The sequence below is a fragment of the Pleurodeles waltl genome, chromosome 11, assembly GCF_031143425.1.
Source record: "Pleurodeles waltl isolate 20211129_DDA chromosome 11, aPleWal1.hap1.20221129, whole genome shotgun sequence".
NCBI lineage: Eukaryota > Metazoa > Chordata > Amphibia > Caudata > Salamandridae > Pleurodeles > Pleurodeles waltl.
The window spans coordinates 13267256-13291198 of record NC_090450.1 but is presented as its reverse complement, the minus strand read 5'-3'; the positions used below and the strand labels follow the sequence as shown (position 1 = coordinate 13291198).

At 48.7% G+C, this 23943-nt stretch overlaps 1 long non-coding RNA gene across 1 annotated transcript; it reads right to left on the bottom strand.

The window, feature by feature from the left end:
• Window positions 1–262: 262 nt before the first annotated feature.
• Window positions 263–12922, bottom strand: LOC138266534 (uncharacterized). Its single transcript, XR_011199534.1, has 3 exons — window positions 12505–12922; window positions 11345–11590; window positions 263–1243 (listed from the first exon to the last, which is right to left on the bottom strand). It is a non-coding gene; the product is annotated as an uncharacterized lncRNA (long non-coding RNA).
• Window positions 12923–23943: the final 11021 nt, after the last annotated feature.

Sequence of the window (23943 nt, the reverse complement as noted above, 5' to 3'; positions counted from 1 at the left end):
TCGCTCTGCTACCAGAACTGCTAACGTGTCCTTCTATGTTAATTTATACACATTAGGACTCGTTTTAGGCCAGTGAATCTTTGGACCCAGTGGTGAGACACCGTAAGACGAGGTAACTGATCAATATGTCAATCAATATATCGATATTGTCATCAACATATATCACCACAAAATATTTCAGTTTAGACATTGGTTAAAACTATCGGTGCAACCATGACCTTTCAGTCTTGAATAACCACACCTTATTGAAGTTTTGTGAATTTTATTCCCTATTGATTACAATCTAATAACCGATATATTAATCTCAAAACCAAGAAGCAAAAGAGCATAGTCACAATGCGGCAACTATGATAAGGTTTTCAACAATGCAATGATCACAAACATAAGATAGTAATATGAAGGTAAACAAATCAAAATGCATAGAACCTCATATATGTCTTAGTTCAGCATAGCACCACGTCAGTTACGTCAGTCAAGGTGAATACCTCATCTAACCACTAATTAGCATCGGCATGTTGGGCTTCATGCAAAATAATTTAGAACATCAATTTGGAAAACATCTAACTAAGGTCTCTAATCAAAAATATACAGCAGTTGGTACCTAGAAAGAAAAGGCAAATAAATGAATTTCAATAGCAGCAGCATAATTACCCTCCTCAGGATAGGTCAGCATACAGGATCAGTCTTCGTCTTCAGGACATCAGTTAGATCGCCGTCAGTCTATCTAGTCTAAGGGCAGGGGACACTTCCCTCATAAGGAAGAAAGTGTAATGGGGCAGTCTATGGGTGAGGATAGTTTTGTCTAAGTCTTGAGTCACCAAATAGAGTGACAGAGTTTCTGGATGCAATCGATATCATTCCCTACCTAATGCCCCTGAGTCTCCTGTGTCATGGGTTTTTATCCCTTTTTTCATAATACATTCCCCCAAAATTCTATTGGATAGTCACTACACCCCACTATCTGTAACCTATCAAATTATACATTAAGTAATGCATTTGTCATTTTACGATAAATTATAACGTTTTGATTGGTCTTCATAATTGAAGCTTTTCGTAGGTGGCACATCCGGGGTTACTTCATTTTCTGGCACATTCTTCGGGTCAAAAGTTCTCTTTTCCGTGGTTCAATGTCCTTGAAAGTGTCCATATTTTGTTGCAAAGCGTATGATTTTATACTAAAGCAGCTAGCATAAAACGGAGAAAAGAACAATTGCTGGGTCATGGCCTTTTGCGAGTCAGCACACTGAAGAAACAGAAAAATATGCTTTAATATGAGAGTTACACAGCTAGTTTTCGACTCACGCTAACTTAAGGCTTATGAATTCTAATAAATGCAATCTTCGTAGATGCTAACGTATTCAATTAATCGTAATAATTCTCCACGTTTAAAATACGTTTCAATGAATAATATTATTAATGCAGCATTGTTAAATATAAGCATTTCACATCTAGATATATAATATTTAAACTACGCTCTCTCACTAGCATTCAATGATTTAATCTAATTAGACCATATAGTATTCCATTCAGAGGCGTGCCAAGCGAGTGATGCCCCTTTACTGAAACCCAGTCCAGTTTAAAATTTCAGAATGTTTAAATTGCAGGTCAATAGATTTTCTGCCAGCCCAGTGTGTTAGGTGAAGTCTCGGCTCAGATACTTTGATATGCACATATTACATATGTTTCATTTGTTGTTTATTTTACAACACACAGCAATATCTGACACAGAACTGAAATTCAAGCAGATTTACTGGGTGACTTGGCGTTTGCTGGGACGCCCTAGTTCTTGCTGACGACTGGAATGTCATAAACTCTTCCAACCTACGCCAGTGTATTTAAAATGTCATCCACGCAGTTTTTTTATGTTTTAAAAAAAAAAAATTATACATGTGTGAAATCACTCCTGTGCGCTCTAAAGCCTAAGTTGGCATTCAATGATGGCACGTGGTGTGGGAAAACACATTGAAAATGCAAGCGTGATTGGTAGCCCGAATCAGTGAGCCAGCTATCGTTGCTACCTCTGTGAAAGAAGCAAGCCTTTTCAAGTTCCCCCACAAAGACACTGTGCAAAAAGATGATTCGGCAGTGCATTTAAAACACCTTTTCCACAGATGCTAGCCAAACAGCTGTAGCTCTTAGAAGCAGGTTGACAGAGAAATATTTCAGAAGTACGTGGACACTCTTGTGTGTTCATGTGCCAGCTTTAGGGGTTAGCATGTAATCTGCGAGCTACAGATTTGAAGTCCAGTCGGTCACCTGAGCCTTTTTATGTTCATAAAGCAAGTGCCCACGAGTTGGGTGGTAGTGCCCTTTACCACTTTATCACTTTCACACGTGCAACTGAGTATAAGTGTCTGATTTAGGATTGGCTCTGCCACTTCACTAACTGGGTTTAAAGGTGATGTTGTGGTGGGACATCATTTGACTTCCCTGTGGGCTGGTCCACCCAAAAACAGAAGGGGTTCACAGCTGCCAAGTGTCCTGGGCTCTGACCCAGTCCAGATTTTCCCCTTTGACTTCCAGGACTTCTAAACCTGGTTTTATAACGGGCCAAACAAGGCTTCAACACCCAGATTTTTTTAAAACAAATCTCGGACTGGAGAAGCTAGTCAAGCATGGGTCATGGCTGGATGTTACTTTTGTAAATGGCTGATGATTTGCACCCAGCGAGAACAATCGGATGGCAGTCAATTCTAGAATGAATATATGAGAGCATAATGGAAATTTGCTAGGGCTGGGAGTCATTGGTTTTCTTAAGTCACACCCACCACTTCCTTGAGTGCACACGGAGAAGGAAAATAAAATCCATTATTTGTAAAGGGGCAAATCACCCATGAGGGTCTCAAGGTGTTGAATTGTAGGCACGGGTAGATAAAGTGATGTGCCCAGGATCACACAATGTTGAGCCACTTCTGAGACTTAAACCTGGTTCCCCCTGCTTAGAAGTTGGCAGAACAAGCCATTACGCCACATCCTCTTCCCTACACAACTCTCTTCTCCGTGAATTATAGTGGTGTACTTTTTGCAAAAATGGGTGTAGAGCTGTGGCCAATCTGTTTCTTTGCTTTGCTCATGTCCACTGCTGTGGTCTGCTCAAGCTAAGACATGAGCATCACAATCCATTGCTTTGGTCTGCTCAGGCTAAAACATGAGGCTAACAATCTATTGCTTTGATCCATTCAGGCTTTGACAGAAGGCTCACAGTCCATTGTTTTTGTCTACTTAGGCTAAGACACGACGCTGACTGTCCATTATTTTTGTCTAACAAGTTCTAAGACATGAGATTCACGGTCCATTGCTTTGGTCTGCCTAGGCTAGGACATGAGGTTCACAGGCCATTGCTTTGGTGTGCATAGGCTAGGACATGAGGTTCACAGGCCATTGCTTTTGTGTGCATAGGCTAGGACATGAGGTTCACAGGCCATTGCTTTGGTGTGCATAGGCTAAGACATGAGAATCACAGTCCATTGCTTTTGTCCGCCTAGGCTAAGGCATGAGGTTTACTGTCCACTGCTTTGGTATGCCTACTCTAAGACAGGAGGCTCACAGTCCATTGCTTTTTTGTGTATAGGCTAAGAGAGGAGGCTCACAGTCCACTGCTGTGGTCTGCTCAGGCTAAGACAGGAGGCTCACAGTCACTTGCTTTGGTCTGCCTAGACTAAGACAGGGGGCTCACAGGCCATTGCTTTGGTCTGCCTAGACTAAGACAGGGGGCTCAAAGGCCAATGCGTTGGTCTGCCTAGACTAAGACAGGGGGCTCAAAGGCCAATGCGTTGGTCTGCCTAGACTAAGACAGGAGGCTCACAGGCCATTGCTTTGGTCTGCCTAGACTAAGACAGGGGGCTCAAAGGCCAATGCGTTGGTCTGCCTAGACTAAGACAGGGGGCTCACAGCCCGTTGCTTTGGTCTGCCTAGACTAAGACAGGGGGCTCACAGCCCATTGCTTTGGACTGCCTAGACTAAGACAGGGGGCTCACAGTCCAATGCTTTGGTATGCCCCTAGACTAAGACAGTGGACTCACAGCCTATTGCTTTGGTCTGCCTAGACTAAGACAGGGGGCTCACAGCCCGTTGCTTTGGTCTGCCTAGACTAAGACAGGGGGCTCACAGCCCGTTGCGTTTGTCTGCCTAGACTAAGACAGGAGGTTCACAGGCCATTGCTTTGGTCTGCCTAGACTAAGACAGGGGGCTCACAGTCCATTGCTTTGGTATGCCCCTAGACTAAGACAGTGGACTCACAGCCTATTGCTTTGGACTGCCTAGACGAAGACTGGGGGCTCACAGCCCGTTGCTTTGGTCTGCCTAGACCAACGGTACTCAAAGTACGGCCCGCGGGCCGCCAGCGGCCCCACGGACCTAGCTTGGTGGGAGCATGCTCCTCTATGTTTACATACGGCGGCCATTGTTTATGCCGTTGCCCTGACGATCCTGGAAGCCAAAGCCCCATAAAAGTCAGCGCTTGCAGCTAACTTTTATGGGGCTTTGGTCGTCTGCTTCCTGTCACCGGCTCCACGTCTGCTGCCCGCCTGCCTGCTGTTCCACATTTGTGGCATCTTTACAGTGCTTTGAGTCAGGTAAGGCTCTTTGGTTATTTATTTATTTGTTTTTAATGTAGTGTGTGTTACTGGGGTAGGCGTGAGAGCAGATTGCGCTGTGTATGTGCGATGTGTGTGTGTGTTACTGGGGTAGGCGTGGGAGCAGATTGCGCTGTGTGTGTGCGCTGTGTGTGTGTGTTACTGGGGTAGGGGTGAGAGGAGATGGCGCTGTGTGCAGATGGCGCAGTGTGTGTTACTGGGGTATGGGTGAGAGCAGATGGCGCTGTATGCAGATGGCGCTGTGTGTGTTACTGGGGTAGGGGTGAGAGCAGATGGCGCTGTGTGTGTTACTGGGGTAGGGGTGAGAGCAGATGGCGCTGTATGTGTGCGCGCTGTGTGTGTTACTGGGGTAGGGGCATTGTTTTGAAAAAGGGGGTGGGGTGGTTGTTCCCCCTCTAAGCCCCGCCCCCTCTAAGCCCCGCCCCCCGCTGTCACTTCAGTGCGGCCCTCGGCCGCAAACCATACTGCAATTTTGGCCCCCGAGAAAAAGTTTGTGAGTACCCATGGCCTAGACTAAGACAGGGGGCTCACAGTCCATTGCTTTGGTCTGCCTAGACTAAGACAGGGGGCTCACAGCCCGTTGTTTTGGTCTGCCTAGACTAAGACAGGGGGCTCAAAGGCCAATGCGTTGGTCTGCCTAGACTAAGACAGGAGGCTCACAGGCCATTGCTTTGGTCTGCCTAGACTAAGACAGGGGGCTCAAAGGCCAATGCGTTGGTCTGCCTAGACTAAGACAGGGGGCTCACAGCCCGTTGCTTTGGTCTGCCTAGACTAAGACAGGGGGCTCACAGGCCGTTGCTTTGGTCTGCCTAGACTAAGACAGGGGGCTCACAGGCCGTTGCTTTGGTCTGCCTAGACTAAGACAGGGGGCTCACAGTCCATTGCTTTGGTATGCCCCTAGACTAAGACAGTGGACTCACAGCCCATTGCTTTGGTCTGCCTAGACTAAGACAGGGGGCTCACAGCCCGTTGCTTTGGTCTGCCTAGACTAAGACAGGGGGCTCAAAGGCCAATGCGTTGGTCTGCCTGGACTAAGACAGGAGGCTCACAGGCCATTGCTTTGGTCTGCCTAGACTAAGACAGGGGGCTCACAGCCCGTTGCTTTGGTCTGCCTAGACTAAGACAGTGGGCTCACAGCCCGTTGCTTTGGTCTGCCTAGACTAAGACAGGAGGTTCACAGGACGTTGCTTTGGTCTGCCTGGACTAAGACAGTGGACTCACAGGCCATTGCTTTGGTCTGCCTAGACTAAGACAGGGGGCTCAAAGGCCAATGCGTTGGTCTGCCTAGACTAAGACAGGGGGCTCACAGGCCATTGCTTTGGTCTGCCTAGACTAAGACAGGAGGTTCACAGGCCGTTGCTTTGGTCTGCCTGGACTAAGACAGTGGACTCACAGGCCATTGCTTTGGTATGCCCCTAGACTAAGACGGGGTTCACAACCCATTGCTTTGGTCTGCCTAGACTAAGACAGGGGGCTCACAGTCCATTGCTTTGGTCTGCCTAGACTAAGACAGGGGGCTCACAATCCATTGTTTTAGTTTGCTCAGGCTAAGATATGAGGCTCATCAGTGCACGCTTTGGCCTATTTAAGCTGAGCTTAGGAAACGGTGAACCGTGAACGAGATGCAAAGCTGGGTTATCAACTAAGTAACATGTCCATAGTTTGTAAAGATTTAGAGGACTTTAGAGTTGTGTAGGAAAATAACTCTAATGTGCTCAAAATTCTGTACGTTTGCCAGTTTGGAATTATGTTGCAAACATGCGAGGTGCCTGAAGCGTTCAGTCACGTTTAATGTGACTGAGCTCTGTTATCAAGGGAATGGCGTGGGCCATACAGAATAAAAACATGCACGGGGAGGGCTGAGTGGAAAGGTTGCAGTCTTTGTGACGGGCGAAAAGCTGGACCTACCTAAACTTTCAAGGGGGAAACAAACTTATCCCAGAGCAGGGAGAGTACATGAGGCATGCGGGTGAGTACTCACAAGAGTAAATGGTAGTGATGCTAGTGTCCTCCTAGGTGCAGCGATTGCGATAGGGCTGGCCTGCTTGCACACGCATTGCCACAGTTAAATACTTCTGCATTGAGGCCTGACCCCATGGCACACATGCACATTTAGAGCCTGTTAGCTGTTACACGCCATCAGATCCTAGATAATACATGATTGAGGACATCAATCCTGACGTCATCGCCAAAAGGGGGCACAGCCTTGTGAGCACAACGTTTTGACGCTGGATTCAGTTTTCTAAGTCAGGTGACGGTCGCTCCCTTGTATGCCATCGTTTCCCTTCCTTTCAATTCCCCGTGGTCCAGAGATCACAGCTTACATCGGAAGAGACCGTTCTTCGAAGCAAGGTACCCTGTGAAATGTAATTCACTTCAATGAGCGCCTCTCCGCCTCCGCTGCATCCTCGTGCATGCAGAAAATCCCAAGTAGCATCATCGGAGGCGCCTCGCTCCCTCACAGGAGCAGTCTGCGGGCAGACCTGGGTGAGGGACAGGCCGTCCAAAGGAGCAGCCTGCGGGCACCTGAGGACACGAGAAGGCGGTCAGGGAAAGAGGGCAAAGCTTCAAAGCAAGGTGTCAGGTGATTGGATGGGAGAGGGGATGGGGGCCGAGAGTGGAGAGATACAGAGAGAGAGAGAAAGAAAGAGAGAGCGGGTAAGGGCGGGAGAAGGAAAGAGACACAGACAGAGAGAAAGAGAGAGAAAGAGAGAGAGGATGGGTCGAGAGAGGGATAGAGACACAGAGAGTAAAGAGAGTGATAGAGAGATAGACAGATGGGTAGGGAGAGGATGGGGCGAGACAGGGAAAGATACACAGAGTAAAGAGAGCGAGAGAGATAGAGACGGGTAGAGAGAGGATGGGGCGAGACAGGGATAGATACAGAGAGTGGAGAGAGAGAGAGACGGGTAGCGAGAGGGATAGAGAGACAGAGAGTAGAGAGAGAGAGAGACAGAGACAGACGGGTAGAGAGAGAGAATGGGGCGAGAGAGGGATAGAGACGCAGAGAGTGGAGAGAGAGATACAGAGCTAGAGAGACGGGTAGAGAGAGGATGGAGCGAGACAGGGATATAGATACAGAGAGCGGAGAGAGAGAGACAGAGCTATAGAGAGAGGATGGGGCGAGACAGGGATATAGATACAGAGAGTGGAGAGAGAGAGGCAGAGCTATAAAGAGAGGATGGGGCGAGACAGGGATATAGATACAAGGAGAGGAGAGAGAGACAGAGCTAGAGAGAGAGGATGGGGCGAGAGAGGGATAGAGACACAGAGAGTGGAGAGAGAGAGAGAGCTAGAGAGAGAGAGGATGTGTCGAGAGAGGGCTAGAGACACCGAGAGTGGAGAGAGAGAGGCAGACAGGGGTAAAGAGAGCGAGAGTGGGGCGAGAGAGGGATAGAGACACAGAGTGGAGAGAGAGAGAGAGACAGACGGGTAGATAGAGGATGGGGCGAGACAGGGATAGAGACACAGAGAGTGGAGAAAGAGAGAGCGAGAGAGAGAGAGAGACCGACGGGTAGAGAGAGGGATAGAGACACGGAGAGTAAAGAGAGAGAGAGAGAGACAGACGGGTAGGGAGAGGATGGGGCGAGACAGGGGTAGAGACACAGAGAGTGGGGAGAGAGAGACAGAGCTAAAGAGAGAGGATGGGTCGAGAGAGGGATAGAGACACAGAGAGTGGAGAGAGAGAGAGAGAGAGAGAGAGAGAGAGACGGGTAGAGAGAGGGATAGAGACACAGAGAGTAAAGAGAGAGAGAGAGAGAGAGAGAGAGAAACGGGTAGGGAGAGGATGGGGCGAGACAGGGGTAGAGACACAGAGAGTGGAGAGATAGAGACAGAGCTAGAGAGAGAGGATGGGTCGAGAGAGGGATAGAGACACAGAGAGTGGAGAGAGAGAGGGTGAGAGAGAGAGACGGGTAGAGAGAGGGATAGAGACACAGAGAGTAAAGAGAGAGAGAGAGAGAGGGGGGGTAGGGAGAGGGTGGGGCGAGACAGGGGTAGAGACACAGAGAGTGGAGAGAGAGAGACAGAGCTAGAGAGAGAGGATGGGTCGAGAGAGGGATAGAGACACAGAGAGTGGAGAGAGAGAGGCAGACAGGGGTAAAGAGAGCGAGAGTGGGGCGAGAGAGGGATAGAGACACAGAGAGTGGAGAGAGAGAGAGAGACAGACGGGTAGAGAGAGGATGGGGCGAGACAGGGATAGAGACACAGAGAGTGGAGAAAGAGAGAGAGAGAGAGAGACCGACGGGTAGAGAGAGGGATAGAGACACGGAGAGTAAAGAGAGAGAGAGAGAGAGAGAGACAGACGGGTAGGGAGAGGATGGGGCGAGACAGGGGTAGAGACACAGAGAGTGGAGAGAGAGACAGAGCTAAAGAGAGAGGATGGGTCGAGAGAGGGATAGAGACACAGAGAGTGGAGAGAGAGAGAGAGACGGGTAGAGAGAGGGATAGAGACACAGAGAGTAAAGAGAGAGAGAGAGAGAGAGAGAGAGAGAGAGAGAGAGAGAGACACGGGTAGGGAGAGGATGGGGCGAGACGGGTAGAGACACAGAGACTGGAGAGAGAGAGACAGAGTTAAAGAGAGAGGATGGGTCGAGAGAGGGATAGAGACACAGAGAGTAGAGAGAGAGAGGGTGAGAGAGAGAGACGGGTAGAGAGAGGGATAGAGACACAGAGAGTAAAGAGAGAGAGAGAGAGAGAGAGGGGGTAGGGAGAGGGTGGGGTGAGACAGGGGTAGAGACACAGAGAGTGGAGAGAGAGAGACAGAGCTAGAGAGAGAGGATGGGTCGAGAGAGGGATAGAGACACAGAGAGTGGAGAGAGAGAGAGAGAGAGAGACGGGTAGAAGGAGGGATAGAGACACTGAGACTAAAGAGAGAGAGAGAGAGAGAGAGGGGTAGGGAGAGGATGGGTCGAGCGAGGGATAGAGGCACAGAGAGTAAAGAGAGAGAGAGAGAGAGAGAAAGAGAGAGAGAGAAACGGGTAGGGAGAGGATGGGGTGAGACAGGGGTAGAGACACAGAGAGTGGAGAGATAGAGACAGAGCTAGAGAGAGAGGATGGGTCGAGAGAGGGATAGAGACACAGAGAGTGGAGAGAGAGAGAGAGAGACGGGTAGAGGGAGGGATAGAGACACAGAGACTAAAGAGAGAGAGAGAGAGTGAGAGAGAGAGAGGGGTAGGGAGAGGATGGGTCGAGCGAGGGATAGAGGCACAGAGTGGAGAGAGACAGAGCTAGAGAGAGAGGATGGGGCGAGAGAGGGATAGAGACAGAGTAGAGAGAGAGAGGCAGACAGGGGTAGAGAGAGAGAGTGGGGCGAGAGAGGGATAGAGACACAGAGTGGAGAGAGAGAGAGACACAGAGAGAGAGAGACGGGTAGAGAGAGTGATAGAGAGACAGAGAGTAGAGAGAGAGAGAGACAGAGACAGACGGGTAGAGAGAGAGAATGGGGCGAGAGAGGGATAGAGACGCAGAGAGTGGAGCGAGAGTGAGAGAGAGAGACGGGTGGAGGGAGGGATAGAGACACAGAGAGTAGAGAGAGGCAGAGACAGACGGATAGAGAGAGAGAATGGGGCGAGAGAGGGATAGAGACAGAGAGTGGGGAGAGAGAGACAGAGCTATAGAGAGAGGAGGGGGCGAGAGAGATAGAGACAGAGAGAAGAGAGAGAGAGGCCGACAGGGGTAGAGAGAGAGAGTGGGGCAATAGAGGTATAGAGACACAGAGTGGAGAGAGAGAGAGCGAGAGAGACGGGTAGAGAGAGGATGGGGCGAGACAGGGATATAGATACAGAGAGTGGAGAGATAGAGACAGATCTATAGAGAAAGGATGGGGCGAGAGAGGGATAGAGACACAGAGAGCGGAGAGAGAGAGTGAGAGAGAGAGGATGGGTTGAGAGAGGGATAGAGACACAGACAGTAGAGAGAGAGAGAGGCAGACAGGGGTAGAGAGAGAGTGGGGCGAGAGAGGGATATAGAGAGACAATGGGAGAAAGAGGGAGGATTCGGGGCGACAGCGAGTGGAGAGACAGATACAGAGAGATGGTTGGAGGCCACAGAGGGATACAGAGATAGAGAGTGGAGAGATACAGAGAGGGTTGGTGCACCAGAAGGATAGAGAGAGAGAACGAGAGTTAAAGAGGGGAGGTGGGGGCGATCGAGGGATAGAGAGACAGAGAGTGGAGTGATACAGCGAAAGGGCTGGGTTGGTGCGAGAGAAGGATAGAGAGAGAGAGAGAGAAAGAGAAAGAGAAAGAGAAGGGTGGAGGGAACAGAGGGATAGAGAGACAGCAAATGTAGAGAGAAACACAGAGAAAGAGAGGGGCATTGGAATAGAGAGACACCGAGCGGAGAGTGTATTGGGCGGCCTAAGCGGGGGCTACAGGTGCGCTGAGCACAGGGCGCCCTGGCTTACCGCCCCTGATGACAGCATGCAGCGGACTTTGCCCAGTAATGGTGCAGACACGGGAGGTTGCATCACATGGTTCCTGGACTCGCTTGTGTTGCACTGCACACGTGACAGTGGGGTCATGCCACTGAAACATTAAACGGGGCTGCAGGCGTTTACCCCTTCACACCGCTCGCGCACTAGTTGCATCACTCCTGCAACAATGCATTCCTCCCACATTTCAAATTGAACACAAAACACAATACAGGCCTGGCTTTAAACCTTGTATATTCTAGTTCTCTGGCTTCATATCTCGTCCAGGTGATCTCTCAGTTGAGAGAAAGGGGCAGGATTTCCCCTCAAACCATACCTTGTACGCTCAGCTTGTCTCTTCAGGGTGGGTGGAAGCACAGGCGGCCAGGCCTCATCATGCCCTTACTGTGGTGATCCCCGGGGTCTTCAGTCATCCTCAGCTGCGGCAGTGAAAATCAAAGCATTGCTCTTTCCCTGCCATATCTCTCATTCTATGTCTGCATTCCTCTGGCTAGACAGTGGAAGATTCTGCTGAGTGAGAGAAATATGGGGGACTCAAGAGAGGAGGGAGATAGAGAGAACACTGTAGTGGCAAGAGGGAGACAGGAGGGATAGAGAAGAGATAGAGAGAAAGGTTATGCAGGGAAGGACGTATGGTCCAGACAGAAAGGTCAGTTGCGGCATGCAGGAGGGAAAAGGGGCGGGGCGTGTAGCGGGGGTGGGGGAGAGGCGACATAAAAATAAATATATATATATATATATACATAATAATTCTTTTTAAACGTACCTTTGTTGCCGCGCTACCCCGGTCCTTCACTGCAGGAACAGGCTCCCAGCCTTCCCTGCTTCCATTCCTAATGCAGCATGAAGGCAGCATAAGGATTGGAGGGTGCTCCAAGGCAGAGTGAGATTCTCCCACCCGGTAATGTTAGCGCATGTGACCTTATCTGTTTAGTTATTGACACCATCAACTCTGTACACCAATTGAATATCACCAAATAAACAATACAGTTCAATAGAGTCAGTAACTTTACGCACCATGACCCATTTGGCCACGAATAACCTCACCTTTTCGTATCAGTTAAAATGTTTATTTCCCTATATTAAACAAACTAGGGTTACCTAACATAGTCTCAAAACCACATGATAAAGATACAGAAACAACAGCGGTTGACCAAAACGTCTAAAGAATCTTAATTTTTTCAAAGCAGTAATCACCAGGCTTTCAATAGCAACAGTACAGAGCAATAGCAACAGTAATTGTGCAATGCTAATAACATACTTTTGATCAGCAATTGAATGTTGTCAGTTTGTTTGTCAAAGGCAGATGAATAGAGAAAAACACCTCACTAATTCCACATTAGCATGTTGGGCTTCAAGCAGAAGTTTTAGTACCATAAAATTTGCGAAACCTCTAGCTAAGGCTCTCTCAAAAGCAGCAGTTGGTACATGGAAAACAAAAGAGAAAACAGCAATACATCATCTACACAAATATACCTGCCCTTAAGGATCACCAAGCAGATTTATCTTCATCAAGGGGTCTTCAGCATCAGGGCCTAAGGATTTGGGAAAGGGGGAGGCAGTTCAGAATTTGGGGCTCTAAGTTCTCTGAACCATCAAGTTAAGTATCTAAGGCAGGCAGCAAAGCGCTTTTAGCCTTTAAGCATCAAGCGCAAAAGTAAGCACCAGCATCATTGCATGGAGCATAAGAAATGAATAAAAAAATAATAAAGAACCAGGATGCCAGTATACAGGCTGGCAAATGTCAAAGTGACAGAAAGTCAAAGTGATGAGATGAATCTCGGAATAATGGCTGAGAACTCCATGTGCAGTGCGGTTAAGTTAAAGTCGCCCACGTTGTCATTGGTCAGAGGCATCTTGCGATGAAAGATTGTCCAATTACAAATTTAATACATATCAGAGAGATATTTGAGAAACATTCATATGTCAATGATTGGTTCTTCACCGTTTGCGTGCAGTCAGTCGATACAATGAGAATCAACTTTTGAGTCCTTCCGTTGACATCAGAGGTTTGCAGTTCATGTCCATGAGAACACCTTTTTCCCATGTGCTTCGAGTCAACAGTTACAATACTGTAGATACAATTCAGGTTACGTGTATTTCCTCGAGAGAAGTATCACTCTGTTAGTGCAAGTTTGGACAAGTTTAAGATTCAAACAATAAAGCAGTTATACAGCGGTCATGAGATCATTCTACTAACGTTGCATTACGCAGTATTTGGCAGACATTCAGCTCTAGCTGCAGCCTTGCTAAACTTGAGGGCTTTTACTTAGCACAAGTGAAATCCATAATGTTTAACTGTAAGTATGACAGAGTAGTGCATTTTTCAGAAATATATAGACTCTTAATACATGTTACTAATCTATTTATGAATAACTTCATATATAATGGTGGCCAATCAAGTAGGCACATTTTCCTGTTACACGTTAATTTTCACGTTAATACATTATATACGTTAAATCAAATCTTGAAATACATGCAATAATTATCAATGTTAATTTCAGCGCTTACAGTAACTCTGTGCCAGGTTGGAGAGAGCCTAGTGCACATGTATGTTTGACCGGCCCGAGACGGCTGACCAAACATAAATGAGCACTGAGGGGAGTGCTGTGCAGAGGGATGATTAAAATGGAAGAAGAGAGGGTGAGTTACAATATTGAGTGAGAGAGATGGCAGAGGAAGAAAGCTGAAGTAATCACAGAGAAAAAGGGAAAGAGGTGGAGAAAGAGGGACCTAGCAAGGAATAGTGTGGGGACAGAAGTGAGACAGAGGGAACAGCAGTAGAAAGAGAGAACAGGGAGGTTGACAGATAAGTGAGCCATGGCAGCTGCCACTCAATGGGGGTGGCGGGGCCGGGTGGAGGGGCTGGTGGATGGGGGAAATGGGATAAAACAAAAAAGCTTACCTGTGGGGGAGATGCATTTATCTCCCCTCCGTACTCTTTCTGTTCACAGGCTCCCAGCCAATCACAATGTTGCTGTCATCAGCAGCGTCGTGATTGAGCTGAGCAGCCTGCTTCGCCGCGCAGACTAGGAATGGAGGCCTGGGCATGTTCTCCACTCTGCTGTGCTATATAGCTGGGTAGAGAACATGCAAAGTGCGCATTTCTTTTTGGCCGCCCCGAAATGGCCGGCCGAACAGACACGCGCACTTTGTGTGCACATAGCCCTCCTGCTGCCACCTCCCTCCAGCTTAGCCCCGCCCCTTCTCCCAGGAAAAATAAAATGATAAAAACATAATGTTATTATAATTTTATTTTTCCTTTCCCCACAATCCAGTGGGGCAACGCTCCTCTGCCTTAGCGGAGGAGCCCTTCTGAGAGTGAGGTAGCAAATGAATGGTTGGATGAAGTACCAGATTAGGTAGCGAGTAGGGGAGGCTGGGTAAGAAAGATTGGATACACAGAGATGTGAGATAGAGGGTAAAATGAGATCGAGAGCGGTAACAAAGATCGAGGACCGATACTAAAGAAGAGACGTGAAATATAGAGAGATTCGAGAGACATAGATGGGAGGTGAAGAAAGAGAAGAGATTAACAGTTGAAACCGAGGAGAGACACAGGGTGGTGAGATGGCAATAGAGCAGTGAGATGCAGAGAGAGTAGTGAGGTACAGAAAGAATTGATGTACACAGGGATATTGAGGTAATAGTGTAAACACAGATACAAAGTGGTAGGAACAAGTGAAGTTGTGAGAAAGAAGTAGAGAGTGATGGGTTAAGAGTTGTTTTAAGAGAGAAGTGAGCACAACATAAGTGAGGTAGTGAGCGCTGAGATTGGGTGAGAGGTGTTGGTACATAGAGATGCAAAGACAGAGAGAGAAGTGAGGTAGAAGAGGCTGAAGGTGTCATGAGAAAGTCATAACACAGAAAGACTTGTTTTTATTAATTGAAATACATGGGATTGCAAGTTTAAGGTTTTGTGGGACAGGCCAGATATGCACATCCAGTTTCATGCTTGCCAAGGTGTCAAATTAACAAAAATATTCTTTTTTTATTGTACTCCATGAATACTCTATTAGGTGCATACTGGAAAGTGGGATCCCTGGTCAATTGACCACATTGCCTGTGCCTTAAAACAGCTCTGTATCTTCTGCATGTGGGTGTACCGAGCCAAAGCAGGTCAGATAGTCTGGGTAAAAGGAGCAGTTTCAGCTCTAGAACTGACAGACTGATCTGCTGCAAAATGCCTTAATGAGTCCTGGAACCATGCCAAATTTACATTTCTTCCCAGTTCTTATAACCAGGCCCACTGGAATTATGCAGCAGAAAAGGACCTAATTGTGCAGCATGGTTGGGTAAATTATGCAGCAGGAAAAGGCAAATTATGCAGCATAATGCGGCACATTTTGTAATAGTGTAACGTCTGGAAAAGCACCCCCCAACATGGGGGAGCGGGGCCCGTTAGGGGTCAGGGAAGCGGGGGCCGGACCCTCCGCACTAGTTGCGTGCGGGCTGGCCAGTTGCTTCCGCCTGCACGCCTCGCGAGGTGTGTAGGCGGAAGTAACGCCTGGGGGAGGCACGTTGGGCCAACGTTGTGGCCATTCCGGTTTGGGCCGCCGCGCGCCAGTGGGGGGCTTATAAGCGCCCCCCCCCCCAGAAGGCTCGGCCACTCCAGATCGGATGTACACTCCAGATTGGGGGTAGGGACCCCAGATCACTGGGGTGGTCACGGGGCTCATGCCCTGGGCCGCCCCATTACACCCCTTGGCTGATTGGTGTTTGGAGGGGGAGCGGAACCCTGAGCATGTGGGCAAGGAACAGAGGAAGCAGGGGTACCGCCCCCCCTAAGGGATACAGGTGACGTCCAGTTCCTGTGTGGTCCAAAGGAGGTTCAGGACAGGAAGGGATCCTGTCAAAATGATTTATGGTTACAGATGTAAATTGTACGAATTCATTTGATATTATTTTTTGGATTTGCAGTGAAAGTTTATTAGAGTGATTTATATAAAAATGATTAATGTTTTGATTTTAACGAAAGTAAATAAAATAAATACTTCTTCCAATGAAATGATTGTCGGGCTGTGTATGACCTGTGTTGGGACAAAGGCCTGCTGGCAGCTTCCGAGTCCTAATTATTTCAGCAACTTTAAACTCAGTAATGCTCTCTGGGCATTGTTTGCACCTTATTAATACCCGTTTAAAACCCAAATATGGAAATAAGCAACAGAAAGGTAACCAGTCCATTCTAATGCCCAGTAGCATATGTCCTTCACATATTTAGTAACTTTTGAACCGTTTGAGCTAGAAACTATTTTTTTGTTTGTTGAAATCTGCAGATTATACATCAGATTATGGATTATGTGGGCAATTCAGCCAAATCTATAATTATTCCTTGTTTATGGCCGCTACTCATCCCTCAGCTTCTCCTCTCTTGGTGGGTTCTGTTTGGCAGATGTTGTGAGATGTCAATGGCCCAGGCAGAGAAAACTTGAGGTCAAGCCGTGCCTCTGCCCTTCTGGCACACTTTGTTCTTTTGAGCAGACCACTGCACCTTGTGTGGTATCCTTAAAAACATTCAACTTGTAGTCAGTGTACTTTTCAGAATTTTATTTCCTCTTTATGTTTTTACTGGACTCTGGCTTCATCAACATATTTTCCATGAGTAAAAGAGAATATAAAGAACAAGGACTGGAAACGCATGTTGATCTGGAATCATGTGCGTAAGTATTCTCCATTTTCCACTCACTTCCCATGTCCCTCCCACCTTTACTAGTAAAAGGTAGACCTTTTTGTGTGGAGATATGACTTGTGGTGGAGATCCTCACATAGAAAAGTTAGAAGAGGGGAGGTCCACACTTAAGGTTGTGAATTGCATTACGTAATACACAAGTTGTGATACTACTACTAAACATACTGCAAAATGCAGTTTGTGAATCAGACCATCCCTGTCATAAAATGACTGAAACTAGGCATCAAAAGAGGATGATGGTAGTAGAAAAGAAGATAGAAGGGTCAAGAGACAGAATGCTGTGCACAACTTGATAAATCGCAGGAGGCCATGTTACCTTGCATACCCAGATCAGGGAAACTGAACAGAAAATGCAACTACTTTTATCTAGTTTTTAGGAAAGTTATGCTCCCTCTTTGGACTCTGAAGATCCTCCTACTCCCTATGCTGTCCTCTGTATGACCCAAGGTTCCCTCCCCACCACTTGGCACCTTAGAGCTGCTTTCTTCTGTTGTATCATCCCAGCTCCTCCCAAAGAAATTCAGCTCTTGCTGGAACCTCAACGTCATCACCAGAGCTTGCCCCCTTACTGCTTTTTCAACCCTAGGACCCTGGCCTACTATCTTCACCAGGACTCTGGGCAGAGCCCCAGGGACCATGCACTACTCCCCCTCCAGGGTATGGCCCTCATGACCTGGCAGTTCCCTTTGCATGGGCGTTTGAAGGAGTGATATTGAAATGGATCAACGGATTGCTAGATATATAGACAGATGGATGGACAGATGGGTCGAGCGATGGATCAATGGATGGTGGATGGATACACAAGGTGATGGGTGCATGGATGGATGAAGTGATAAAAGGATGAATTGACAGACTGATAGATAACTGACAGGCTGAGAGATATAGGGATGGATAATGGGCACACGGAGCACTAGACAGAAAGATGTATTGATGAATATATGAAGGATTATAGACAGTCTTGTGGCAAAGGGAAGGATGGATTGATGAGTGGTCGAGAAACAGAGAGATGGATGGGTAGATGCATGGATGAATGCATGAAGGAAGGACTAACTCAGTAATAGACGGATGGATCAAAAGATAAATAGATGGATGGATGGGTGATAGCCAGGAAAAGAAGGCTAACTAGTGGACAGACTCCGAGATGGATGGATGATGGATGGGTGGATGGATGAATGGATGGCAGAGTCGATGGATGGCAGAAGAAAGGTGGACTGACACAGTATATGGATCACCAGATGACTAGATGTATAGATGAAGAACAGACAGATTGATAAAGGGAAAGATTGATCAGTAGATGTGATGGCGAAGGTGTTGTGATAAATGGATGGAGGGACTGAATGACAAACAGACTGAGTGGTGGACGGATGGCAGAAGAAAGGTGGACTGACCCAGTGATAGAACGATGGATGAACAGATGAACATATGAATGGATGATGGTCGAATAGAGCAATGGAATTGGATCAATAGATGGATAGATGATGGACAGTCTGAGTGATAAAGGGAAAGATCGATGGATGTGATGGATGACGGTGATATGATAAAGGGATGGATAGATTGAATGACAGAAAGACTGAGTGACGAGTGGATGGATGAATGGGTAGATAAATGATGGACTGTCTGAGTGACAGAGGGATGGGTCCATGGGCTGATAGACTCCCATGTGAAGTACTGAACAAATGCAAGCACATTACCATAGACTCTAAGCACTATCTTGGCACCCAGGCAGAAGGTAGACAAGGAGCAGGGTGACGTCTGCCTTTAAGACTTTGAAGCTGGGAGCTCTTGTGAGAGGTGGGTCTCTAAGCCTGCGGTTAGAAATCCGTTAATTACTTCGTTGCATCATATCCCGGCCCCTTGGCACAGCTCATTTAAAGACCTGCAACTCCCTGCATGACATTTTTATGTTTTCTCTAAATGAATGAGCGATGCCTAATGATCTTGTTGCCTCAGCCAGATTCGGGAGCGGGTGCGCTGATAACTTTAGGCCCCACCTTTCCTTCCTGGCACCATAAGTCCCCTCGTATACATGTGCGACTTTATCACGTATTTTCTGTATCACAAAGCAGCCTTGTTTGTTATGTGTAGTCTTGGGTGATGACCGTGTCCTCTTTACAGCGGTTCCAGCTCGTGGGCAGCTTCGGGATTTTTGGGGCCCTGGGCTAAACGTACTTTGGGGTCCCTGTTCGGAACAGCTTTCAATGTGTGATCCAATTTGAACTCTTTCATGCCGTCTTTGGCCAGGACGCTCACAATGCACAGAAACACGGTCCACACGTAAAATGTGTTTACATGTATTAATCAGAGATAGCGACGTGTGTTTTCAGTATTGTTAAACACAACAGCAACTCACTGATATTACTGCAAATAATCTCTGTGACACCCCCCATTTCTTATATGTGAGGTCCTGTTTTGATCTAAACGGATTTTATATGGTTGTTGCATGAAACATAAACACAACACTTCTCTGCAAAATATCTGTAATAGACTCACACATCATCCACATTACAAATAAATCAAAGGGAAACGGATTTGAAACAATTTGTATTAGAATGCTTCAAGGCCATTAGGGTAAGACTGTGCAGAACAGAGCTTGTTCTATTTGAGGGGGGGGGGACGCTAAATACTGAGCTCACTTTGCCCATGAATTAAAACGTCTCTGTTGGAGCTCGCAGCTCTGGTGGGCTCTGTCCTCTGATGGAGGCTGTTACTCATGGAAGAGTGCGAGACCAGCCAGAGACGGTCTCTGGCCAGAGTCTGACCCCAGGCCATCTGAAGGGCATGCAGACCACACATGGTCTCCCGCCCTACTGCCTGACACTAAAATAAATGTGTGCCCCCACCCCCCAACTCCAGTTGACAATCGCTGGTAAAAATGTGGCCCACGTTTGTAAACCGAGCAACTTTAGACTTTATAAGACATGCAGTGTGGGTGGTCTCTGAGGGGTGAAATGCTGAGATCTGTTTGCAGAAGGCAACGTGTGTGGTAATATCATGGAAATATCCCGTTCAACAGATAAAAACATCTGCACTTCTATGCCGTTTTTGGTTTTGGGGAGTGGGTGGGGGGTCAGGGGGTTTTAGGTTTTAGGGTGGGGTTGGGGGGGTGGGGCGTTTTTGGTTTTGGGGAGTGGGTGGGGGCTCAGGGGGTTTTAGGTTTTAGGGTGGGGTGGGGGGGGGGGCGTTTTTGGTTTTGGGGAGTGGGTGGGGGGTGAGGGGGTTTTAGGTTTTGGGGTGGGGTTGGAGGGGTGGGGCGTTTTTGGTTTTGGGGAGTGGGTGGGGGTGAGGGGGTTTTAGGTTTTGGGGTGGGGTTGGGGGGGTGGGGCGTTTTTGGTTTTGGGGAGTGGGTGGGGGGTCAGAGGGTTTTAGGTTTTGGGGTGGGGTTGGGGGGGTGGGGTGAGGGATGTAGGGTGAATGGTGCCTATTGCTAATGATTTTATCAGGAATGCCTTTACAACGAAATATCGTTATTAAGGCATTCGTGGTAAAATCATTAGTAGTAGCAATGAGGTCGGTGTTCCGACCTCGTTGTTAAGGCAGTAGTTGTTTTTGAAGTCGTTGTTTCGTCGTACAGTCATTTAAAAAAGCAAGATGTACCATATAAAAATGAAAAATGAATTTAAAATTAGAGGCTAAAATTTAGTTGTTTTCCTTAGTTAGACCGAGGGAGCAGCAAAAGTGCAGCAAACAGAAGCTGGTATGGAGGATTGGTGGTGAAAGTACGTGTTTGTGCTGACAAATATAGAGTGTGTATTAGGAGCAAAAAAGATAAAGGCCCTCATTATGAACTTGGCGGCAAGCACCGCCGACCGCCGACCGCCGTGCTGATGGCCATCAAAACACCACCAGTGGCAGTGGATGGCATATTGCCGTTTAATGATGCCAAAAATGGAAATCACCAAAGAATTGTCAACCTCCACTCACTGCCAGGGCCAACGATAGCAGAAATGCAGGACACATCACCCCGCCATGCAGTTAAACCTCCCACCCACCAAATAATGATGCACAAATCAGCACGGCACCCAGTGAAAGTAGAACGGCCATTGGCGGTAAGCAATGGGAACCGCCAACAACAAATGCACACATTGGCCGATTTGAAAAGCACACACTTGACACACATCCACACCACTATAAAACACACATATACACACCCCACAATCCTCTTGTACGCCAGTAGTACGACACATATTGACACCCCAACATGCATACACTGAACAAACCATCACAAAAGTCACACACACAAAATCACCACTAAAACACTGCACACTGCACACTCACCTTCACAAACCACACTCCCAACCACACAACAGCACCGTCACCAACTCACCTACCACCCACAACACACAACATGGCACCCCCTAAGCACTCCCACTTCACTGACAGGGAGCTAAGGTCCAGGGTGGATGAGATACTCAGGGTCGAGCCACAGCTGTTCGGAGCACAGGTGCAGCAGACGCCCTTGGCCAGGAAGATGGAGCTATGGCAGAGGATCGTCAACAAGGTCAGTGCAGTGGGAACCCATTCATGCACAAGGAATGACATCAGGAAGAGATGGAATGACCTGCGGGGGAAGGTGCATTCCTTGGCACCACGACACAACATGGCAGTACAGAAGACTGGCGGTGGTTCCCCACCTCCTCCCCCCGAATACACCGACTGGGTGGAGAAGGACTTGGCTATCCTGCACCCGGAGGGCCTCACTGGACTCCCTGGAGGACTGGACTTGGGTAAGTCAACGGCAATACCCTGACAGTCACCACACCTCTAATGCATGTATTACCCCATCCCTCTCACTACCACCATGCACCCATCCCCTAACCAGCCCACAACACCCAGACAGTCCTACACGAACACGAAAGGACTCTACATGCTACTACATGGGAATGTAACCACCAATTATTGCTGAGCACTGCTGCAAGGGACAAGAAAGTGCAGGACACCCACATCTCTATTCTCTCACACACAGGTACCACCACCCATGCCCCCCAGACGGAGACATCAAGGAGTGCGAGTCCTCTATCTGAAGACGAAGGTCCCTCTCAGGAGAGTGCAGAGGGATGTCTGGACACAGAGCAAATCCCTGGCCCATCCCCCAGTCCTGGACAGTCACCTTCCAGATGCTGCAGCCAGGACACTACTGACACCCCTACCACTCAACCACCACCATCTGCGCTGGACCAACGCCCCCACACCAGTGTCTCCAGGCCACGGACTGGCTGCCCACATGTACGAGACCTGAGTCTCCACCCACCACCAGGCAGGATGATGAAGGTCCCAGCGCAAGTGGGACTGCCAGACCTGTACAGGGGACACAGATACAGGGGGCTAGGGCCAGTGGGAGGGTATCAGTGGCACAGGGGGGTGGCCCAAGGAGGGATGCTGCTGCCCAGGTCATTGCTGAGGTTCTGGGAGCATATCACCATTCACAGGACAGGATGAGACAAATCCTGGCCACGTCGGAGCAGAATCAGAGGCTGCAGGTAGCTCACCACCAGGAGGCCATGGAGCAATGGAAACAGCTCAATGCCACCATGGCCTCCATTGCATGGGTGCTGCAGCACCAGACCAATATCCAGCCTGAGTCCTCCACCCACCTACAGACCCCTTACGCTAGCCAGGACACTGCCCTGCCATCAACATCTGCAGCAGCTATTGGAGTAGTGGCAGTGCCAGAGGACTCACAGGACACCAGCACCCCTTCCCCTGCAGCCCAGGTACCCCCTCGCAAACGTGGCCGCAGACCCAGACATCCCTATGACGCACCAGCCAAGGGCAAACCCACTGCCAGGAATTGACTCTGCCCTGAACTGTCTCCCTTGTGGGCCACTGAGCTACATTGTTGACATTCCACTGCCATTTCACCATCTTCCAATGGCCCCATGGACTTTTCTCCTGTGCTACCAACAGCTGTGGAAATGTACCTGAGTATATTGTTTACCATGTGCCCACTCCCTTCCACTGTCCCTTCACTCATTTATGTTTTATCTTCAAATATATACACTTTCTGATGGATACAACTACCTGTGGATTCCTCACCTCATGAATACTCCCATGGCGCCAGCCAGCATTCGACGGAAATCTTCTTACTAGTCTCTGCACGTCGACGAGGACGTCACTGTCTCGCACGCGACGCCGTCTGACGTCATACAGGCAATAAGAGGTCCTCGACGACGTGCAGACGTCAGTTCCCTTTTTTCCGTGCATTCGAAACGGTTATCTTCGAGGGAGCAACTGTTACTCTTGCGGTTACAGTGTATATCTTGCTGCGTACTCTTTCTCTGTGGAAATAATGTCGCAGAGAAAGTCTGGATTTAAGCCTTGTCATGAGTGTGGAGGCAAGATGTCGGTGACGGATCCTCATTCCGATTGCCTTTGGTGTTTGAGCTCCGACCACGACGTCTCGACTTGTGATTCATGTCAGCACATGAATCCGAAGGCCCTTAAAGAACGCGAGGCGAAGCTGTTTATGGCCAAGTCAAAGGAGAAGCATCACAAGAAAAAGTCTTCTCCAAGACATCGGCGTCATCGAGACTCCCGGCGCCGTAGAGAATCTCGGCGTCATTCAAGGGAGGCTCGTTCCAGGTCTCCAGATCGGCGCCGGAGGACATGGGAGGTCAGCCCCACGGTGACGCCGCATCCTTCGACGCCGTTGCTCTCTCCGGCGTCTCCAACTTCGCCTGGACAGGCGTCGGTGATTGAGGTATTGGAGCCTCAAGTGTTTTCTCCGGCGCAGACGCCGAGGCCGGCGTCGGGGTCGCCTCCGAGTCAGGCACCCCAGTATCCGGCTTTTCCCACCCCTGGAGCCGATAGTTCCGCATTCTTGAATGCGATGTATGCCATCTTCCAACAGATGGCTCCAGGGGGTGCTCCGGCTGGGCCTTTGGCCTTTTCTTTGGGTGATCCTGCGCCTCTTCGGCCGGCACCCTTTATGCCCTTTCTCCCGTTTGGGAACGTGGGCTCGGCGCCAGTGTCGGCGCCGGTGGCCGCTCCGGTGGCTTCGGAGGGATTGGCCCCAGGGATTTCCATCCCGTCGACGTCGAGATTTCGGCCTGTGACTCCGGTGGGTCCATCCGTTTCAACTGCTCTTCAGTCAGCGCCGAAGTTTCCTGTGGCGCCGGATGCGGCGTCGGTGGCTTCGGAAGATCGGCGCCGATCTCCGACTTCGGCGGAGGTATTGTCGACTCCGCGGATTGAGCAACGACTGCATTCAAGGAGGCGTGCTCTCCGGG